Source organism: Magallana gigas, chromosome 9 (genome assembly GCF_963853765.1).
Source record: "Magallana gigas chromosome 9, xbMagGiga1.1, whole genome shotgun sequence".
Lineage (NCBI taxonomy): Eukaryota > Metazoa > Mollusca > Bivalvia > Ostreida > Ostreidae > Magallana > Magallana gigas.
In genome coordinates this window covers 35,706,889-35,714,674 of record NC_088861.1, presented here as the reverse complement: position 1 = coordinate 35,714,674, position 7,786 = coordinate 35,706,889, and positions in this window count along the sequence as shown.

The following is a 7,786-nucleotide window of genomic DNA, read 5'->3' as shown; positions in this document are numbered from 1 at the left end:
AGTTAGGTGACCATTTTTGAAAAGAAACTACATGTACTTATATAATTACACTTTATTTTATTGTTTATTTCGATAAACAATACGTCACAACATGGAAGTGTCCCATATCACCTCGGAACTCGGAACACCTCTGACCTAATAAGATCGCCGCATTAAATACAAAGTTTGATTTAACTCTAATTTGTTTATCATCAAGAAATTCTGCATCGCTGACAAATAAAGTTTTCTTCTGTATAATGAAATACCAATTAACTGACTATTCGGACAATAGCAAGTTTATTGTCCCACTCCACAGCAACTATTTCCCTTGGCTTTGCCTCATTAAATAGTTGCTGTCTTGGGGGACAATAAACTTGCTATTGTCCTCATACCCAGTAAATACTAAATAGGCATATAATATCCCATCCACCTACATTTCATGTTATATAACCTCCCGTTTGTAACCTTCAATTTCACTGTAAAGTCAACATATCTGTCATAGCCGCAAGTTTCACAATTTATTTCTGCTTCTCATGTACTTCAAATTAGGGGCCTTAATATTGCTTACCAATTCCAACAAGAGACATCCCTCTAACTATTGATAATCATTAAAATTCATTTCATGAATCTACGCAACAATGATAAACCTTCAAGTACAGTCACTCTCAATTTTACAAAAATATTGACGGTACTTTATCCGAAACTGTTCCTTGTACCTCTAACTTAGTACACTAACATTTTTATGAAAAGACGGTTTGTCTTAGAATAAGAAAGCTAATGCAATTCTGAGAAAAAGAATACCACATATTGCCAATTCCATTGAGGTTTAATAAAAATATGGCCATTTAAGTGAACCCACCATTTCCAATTTCCTTAAGTAAACACAGATTTACAGGGTTCTCCATAGTAAAACATCTTTACCTGACCTTTTAGAGGTCAACTTTTGTTCAACCACCTTTAAAAAGAAACCTTATTCAATACAACATATGCCTACATGATATAATCATGATAAATTAAAAGCTTCACATCACTTAGAAATACCCTTACATGTATACCCCCACCCCCCAATCTTTTGATTTTCATAAAAAGTCATGGTTTGAAATGTTTTACCTAATTTTATGAAACGTGTGGCAATTTCCTTGAGTCATTTCTCACACATATTTGAAAACAATCATCAATGATTCTAAAATTTGATCTTTATTTGTTTATTGTATGATTTGTACCATTTTAATTAACAAATAGACAGCTGTCCTGCTTGTGATTTCTTGTTTTCATGAAAAAAGTAAGCTAACAATCATATTTAGTGAATATCTAATCTATTCTGATTTCTAGTCTCCTTCTAACCATGCTAAAACAGTAAGTTACAACCTACAAGTTAGACATCTACCTTAAATTAGAATTAAATTCAAACACACCCAGGTAGCTGGAGACAGAGTTGATTTCAATGAAAAATGTTCAAATTTGACATGTTTTTCTACTTTTTTTATGCATATATACCTTAGAAAGGTAGAAATAGGTTGTTTCTTGTTCATTTCAAAAGCAATTATCATAGCAGATGTTATTTCAAAGTCAAATGTACATTTACATATCCTACATGTAATCTTAATGCAGACAATTAAATAGAGGGGGGGGGGGGATTTTTCAATTATGTAAACACATCTAAATATCTTTATGAAATAAAAAATAAAGGAAACATAATTGCATACTTTTATTGAAAAACAAATTTTCACAGCAATTATGAATTTCTTTAAACAGCCTTAATTTTGTTTTCATAATTTCTTATCAAACACAAACCACAACATGGCATGATGCTTTCTTCAAGTTCCATTATTGTTCATGCATTATCGGATTTAATTTGAATTGCCGGTAAATAGTCTGTAGAACACAAGGAATATGCATGTGGATAGAGGTGACAGGTTAATCTCAGGAGCTGACCCACAAGAATCAACAGGTACCGGTAAAAGCCATGTGGTAACAAGAGTCTGTTTTGAGCTGAAATAAAAAAAAAATAATTAGCTGTGTTTACATACATGTACTAGTAATAGCTGTGTTTACATTAACATATGCATAGTATTTCTGGAAAAAATACACTGACCATGCAGTGTAATAAGTATGACATATCCCAATACATGACATAACATTTAGGCAGTACAAGATCAAAAATTTGCATATCAAGTCATAATATAATATTAAAAAAATTTCATAGGTATAAACACTTATCAAATTGAGAGAGAGAGAGTTTGAGAGAGAGAGAGTTTATTACCGTACTTATAGTGCAACAGTCAATATTTCAATTCGTAAATTACAAACGAATATTACCCACCGAACAGCGTCAAAGTACATGTACTGGTATTAGCTTCTGGTATACCATTTTTTATCAATTCTACTGTGTTGTTTTTTTTGCAAATAAATTTAGCGAGGGTTTTTGTTTATTTTCTTATAAATTACATGTTTTAAAAACAATACTATGTGTAATAAGCATAAAACATGTATGAGTAAACTTAATGAAGAATTTTCAATAGATTATTTTTCACAGAATGTGGTACATTACATGTATGTCAATCTTTATAAAACTAGCGTATATTTCGTGCGCCATAAATTGCAAGTTTTTTGTAAATATCATTTACTTGCATGATAGGTATATATGGTCTAACCAAAATTTTCTTCATAAAGCTACAGCTGTATGTACCACATATATGTTTTGTTACAAGTATACATTTTATTAAAAAAATACCCAAATTCCAATAGTTGAAATTAACTCAACTCATTCTCTGATAAGTTCATTGTGTTTTGTGCGTGCATATCTTATTTGTCTGCTGCAACAGCAGCCAATCAGCAGTAAGCTGAATCCACAAAAAGAAAGTTTGTGTTTTAGGAGCGGGTAAATTGTTTATGCGACACTGTCAAGAAAACCACACCAAATAATAACAATATAGAAACATAAATATTCACTTAAATGTATTGTGTTGTAAAGTAAAGGTTTTTAACACTTATTGCATCTTGCAAAACATATGTGATGACCCTTAATCATCTGTCATATATCTGATATACATGTATATGTAAAAGATGGGAGAAATAACGACGGAACAAACTGGGATTCGAACCTGGCCCTCTGAATCTCTAGTCAAGTGCTCTACCAACTGAGCTACATGTATCTGGCACCTGTATTCAAACCAGTCTGACCATCACATTCCTCCCCCCTTAAATGATCTTCACCCTCGAAGATCACCCCTGGCAGGATCGAGTTAACCTGTTAGTTCCAGGGGTTGGTCACAACACCAATATTGTAACAGGATGGGAGAAATAATGAAGGACCAAACCAGGATTTGAACCTGGGCCCCCTGAATCTCTAGTCAGGTGCTCTACCAACTACCATCTGGCACTGGTATTCAAACCGGTCTGATCGTCACATATATAAAGAATTATTTTAAACAATGTTGTTCAATAAAAAATAACACTCGCAACCTTCAGTTTTTGTCTGTAATTAATCAATATTGGCGTGCGATCAGTTCTCGCCGAGTACCATTTCTCACCAGTGCATTGTTACGTCATTTTATCAATACATAAAATTATATACGAAAATATGATGTAACAGTGCACCAGCGAGAAATGGTCCTCGGCGAGAACTGCTCGTACGCCAGTACTGCCAGTAGTCAGATTAAAAAAAGAGAATAAAAAATTACATTTAAAACATTAACAAGGACAATTTAAGTACACATCATAACTGCTAAACAAGAAAAATTATGTGAACTGGTAGAATGGTACGCATAGTTCTAACTTGCAACCTACATGTACAAGTACATGTACCGGGTACCCGTTGCTCTGCTAAACCTCTCTAATGATACAATGATCAGCATCATAAATATATTAAAGTCATGTTTTAACTCTGAAGTCTGAAGTATACAATTTTATTTACTTGTTTATTGTTTATTTACAAGTTATGTCTACAGGGTATTCATGACTACATTTGGAGTCTTCTGCACAAGAATATATGATATGTTTCTAATTAGACCCTGCTTTGAATTTTGAGTTGAAAATTCACAATCTGTTATTTTTTTTAAATAGATAAATTCAGTTACCCTTTCCAGTCCCCCATGAACCTCGAGCGTCTTTTCTCCTTTATTACTCGTAGCTTATCAACGGCTGATCGTCGACAGAAGTGTGGCTGTCAGAATTTCCTCGTAAACGATTCACACGAGAAAAATATCCTCCTTAAACAAATATGTAGTATTGTTCCCTGTGCATGTTCATATGTTTCACAGTAAATTGAAAATGCATGTGTACAGCGAAAGAATACACAACTTCTCTTCTGCATTACGGCTCTCTCTTTTCTACAATGCCGTTCGTTACTGTTTACATTCGGCGCGCGCGCGGGGGTTACAAACAGGGGCGCCCCGACAAATAGTTGCACATAGAGCGTTTAAATAATGTGTGTTCATTGAATTCATAAATGATAAAGATGAAAAAAATGAAATTGAATCACAACAATTTATCTAAGACGCAACACAACGTAATGCAGTAAATGCCTGGTCCTTAAAGTGGCATTTGTTCGCTTATGTGTCTATGTAGACATATTAACTCGTTCATGTACGATTCTCACATATTTGTTTTATGAAATTTGAAAACAAATATAGCACAGAACTTGTTTAATTTGATACCAAATGACATTATTTAATATATTAACAATAACTGAATTAATTTTTTTTCATAAAATGATAACGATTTTTGCTATCAGAAAAATACGTGTATGAGCTGCTGACCCCTAATTATAGGGGCCAGCCCTTTTTTCTTAATTTCAAATGAAAGCTCTCGTTATTCTAAACAACTTTTGTTCTATATGTATTAACAAAATATTTTTAGTTAAAAGGTTATTATACAAAAAGCATCAAAATTTCAGCCCCGAAAAAATCTTAAATTTTGGCGACAAATAGCTCAAAAACTAACAAAGAAATTACCAAAATTTTCATGCCAGCAAAAATATAAAATGTTACCGACAATTTCGCCAAATTTCATGCGTCTATCATCTGTAGTTCCCGAGATCAACTCTGGACAAAAGACCCCCCAATTTTCAATTAAAGGGCAATAACTCATAACTGGAAGTGAATTTTAAAAATTTGAAAAAAACGTCTAGAGATATTAATATCATCTACATACCCTGAAAGTTTCATAGCAATCAGACAAAAAATGTTCGAGAAATCTCGTGCACAAAATTTGCGGGAAAAAAAAAAAATAATAATAAGAAACAGTAGAATAACAGAAGGGTTTTCCGTTGAAAAACGGAAAACCCTAATAATAATAATAATAAGAATAAGAAAAGTGAAAAAGAAACAATAGAATAATAGAAGGGTCTTCCGCTGAAGACGGAAGACCCTAATAACTAGACACGATCTCGTTGCGAGCAACGAGGAGGTCTTCCGTTCGATTTTTAGAATGAAATATGACATCATCGACTTTGATTTTCGACAACAAAACATGTTATGAAAAAAAGGAGTAAAGTACTAATGCTTTATTGTATTGCTTTTTATAAGTTCTCTTGCTTTTTTAAATACTTGCATTTCTTTCAATTAAGATAGAAAAGATCAAACTTATTAACCTCTGGTCCCTCAAAAACCCTAATTGGGTAACGCAAGAGAAAATCATTATATTGTTGGGATATATAAACGTATTATACCTAATCTAGCTTTAATAACCTTTCACAAAATATCCCTTAATAAAGAGCTATAGATAAAAGATTTTAGAGCTCTTTGATCCCCTAGTTTAAGGGGCAATCCCTTTTTGTTGAATTCAAATGAAAGGACATTTAATTCTGAACACATTTTGTCAACAAGTGTTTAGAAATTCGTTACCGTTTTGGAGATATATGAGAAAGAAGGTTTTAGGGGCCGATCCCTTATCTCCTTTTAGGGGCCGTTTAACGAAATTTTGAAGGTTGCATTTTGTTGAGAACATCATTTTGAACAACTTTTCTTCGTACTGCATTACAAAATATATTTCCTTTCTGAGATATGGGTGATCAAAATTTAGGACTTTTGGCCCCTAAAACCCTTAATTACGTAACACATGATAAAATCATTACATTGCTTTGATACATAACTATAAGATAAACACATTTGCTTCTATAACATTTCACAAAATATCCCTCAATAAAGGGTAATAGATAAACGACTTTAGAGCCTTTTGCATCTTTTTGAACAACTTTTCTTCTGTACTGCATTTCAAAATATTTTACCTTTCTGAGATATGGGTGATCAAAACTTGGGACTTTTGGCCTCCAAAAACCCCAGATTACAAAACACATGACAAAACCAATACATTGCTTTGATACATAACTGCAGGATAAACACATTTGCTTCTATAACATTTCACAAAATATCCCTCAATAAAGGGCTATAGATAAAATACTTTAGAGACCTTCGGTCCCCTAATTTTAGGGGCCAGTCCCTTTTTCTTGATATCAAATGAAAGGTTATTTAATTCTAAACAAATTTTGTTCAACAAGTGTTTAGAAATTCGTTACAGTTCTGGAGATATATGAGAAAGAAGGTTTTAGGGGCCGATCCCATAACTCTTTATAGGGGCCGTTTAACGAAATTTTGAAGGTTGCATTTTGTTGAGAACATCATTTTGAACAACTTTTCTTCTGTATTGCATTACAAAATATATTTCCTTTCTGAGATATGGGTGATCATAATTTTGGAGTTTTGGCCCCTAAAAACCCTTAATTACGTAACACATCATAAAATCATTACATTGCTTGAATACATAACTGTGAGATTAACATATTTGCTTCTATAATCTATAACAAAATATCCCTCGGTAAAGAGTTATGGGTAAAAGACTTTAGAGCCCTTTAGGTCCCTTATATTAGGGGCCAGCCCCTTTTTCTTGGTATCAAATGAAAGGTCATTTGATTATAAAGACATTTTGTTCAACAAGTGTTCAGAAATTCGTTACCATTCTTGAGATATCTGAGACAGAATGTTTTAGGGGCCGGTCCCTTATCTCCTTTTTGGGGCCGCTGAACCAAATTTTTTAGGTTGCATGTTGTTAAGTACATCATTTTGAGCATCTTTTCTTTAATACTGCATTTCAAAATATTTTTCCTTTTTGAGATATAGGTGATCAAAGTTTTGGACTTTTGACCCCTAAAAACCCCTAATTACGTAACATATGAGAAAATTGTTATACTGCTTGGCTTTATAATTATAAGATAAACATATTTGCTTCTATAATTTATTACAAAATATCTCTCGGTAAAGAGTTATGGGTAAAAGACTTTAGAGCCTTCTAGGTCCCTAATTTGAGGGGCCAGCCCCTTTTTCTTGATATCAGCTGAAAGGTCTTGTAAAAATAAACTTTTTTTACATTACATGTTTTAACAAAATATTTTCCAGAAAAGAGATAAAAAGAGAAAAGCACAAAAATTCACGACGCTTTTTTAATGTCAATTTTCGAGCCCTAGCGAGCTTTGGCGCCAGAAGTGCTAAACATACAAAACAACAATCATGCAAAACTTCAATCTTTCCTTTACCTACCGTAAAAAGTTGAGCTTAATATCTCTTATAGTTTAGGAGAACAACAGAAGACAAAATACCCATATAAAAATTAGAAAAATCTCAATATCTCAAAAACGGATATGACGTCATCAATACAAAAAATTTCCAATCAAGTTCAGACCACTATCTATCACGTCCTAAAATTTGATTGAAATCGGCCGAGCCGTTTCTGAGAAATCGCGTGCACAAAAAACGGCAGAAAAATAATAATAATAATAGGGAAAAAGAAACAAAGCAATAACAATAAGGTC